The sequence below is a fragment of the Eurypyga helias genome, unplaced genomic scaffold (genome assembly GCF_000690775.1).
Source record: "Eurypyga helias isolate BGI_N326 unplaced genomic scaffold, ASM69077v1 scaffold18423, whole genome shotgun sequence".
Classification (NCBI taxonomy): domain Eukaryota; kingdom Metazoa; phylum Chordata; class Aves; order Eurypygiformes; family Eurypygidae; genus Eurypyga; species Eurypyga helias.
Genome location: NW_010243353.1, coordinates 14,235 through 15,037, shown reverse-complemented (window position 1 = coordinate 15,037; position 803 = coordinate 14,235).

Sequence of the window (803 nt, the reverse complement as noted above, 5' to 3'; positions counted from 1 at the left end):
GAATGTGGGGAGGGGGATATCCCTGCAGCGGCCCCTGCCCTGGGGTTATCATTTGGGGGTGGAGGGGTCAGCAAAAGCAGCCCCCCCCCAGCCCAGGCAGCAGACAGAGCTGCCTTTCAGCAGCCCCCACAGCAGCGGCCATGGAACACAGGGTGCCTTGTTCTCCTTTCCCGGGACGGGGGACGATGCGCGGGATGATTCCCGGTTCACCAGGGGCTTAGGTTCCACGGCATGTTCCCTATGGGGTGGCCCTATCCCGTCTCCCTGCAGCAGGGGAAAGCGGGCGCTGCAGGGATCAGAGGAATAATCGTGGGAGTGGGAAGGATTAGGCCTGGGGGTGGTGTGGATGGGTAGGAAATTGGCTTTATCCAGGGAAAAATGTTGCTCAGCCTTTAATGGGAAGGAAAACCAGAGTGCGGGGGCGTGGGACGGTGATGGAGATGGTGATGCTCAGCGGGGTGAGGGGCCAGTCTGCTCAGGAGCCGTGGGGGCAGCCTCAGAGCAGGCAGCAGAGGCCTGGCGCTGTTAACACACTGGTGGGGAGGCAAGGCCAGGTAGGGGACTGCGGGACTGAGCTATCCCTGTGGAGATGACCCTATGGAGTGGGGCGGGGGGGCACTCTCCCTACAGGCCAGGCCAGCATCCCCTTCCCAAGGCTCCCCAGGCCTTCCCCAGCCAGCATCCATGCCCTGCGGATCCCGCGTTTCATGGGTTGGGATGAAGCCTTTGTGCTGCCTCCCCCCCAGTCATCCTTCCCCCTCTCCAGGACCCAGAGTTGCTGGCGCAGTGCCCAAGACTCGGCT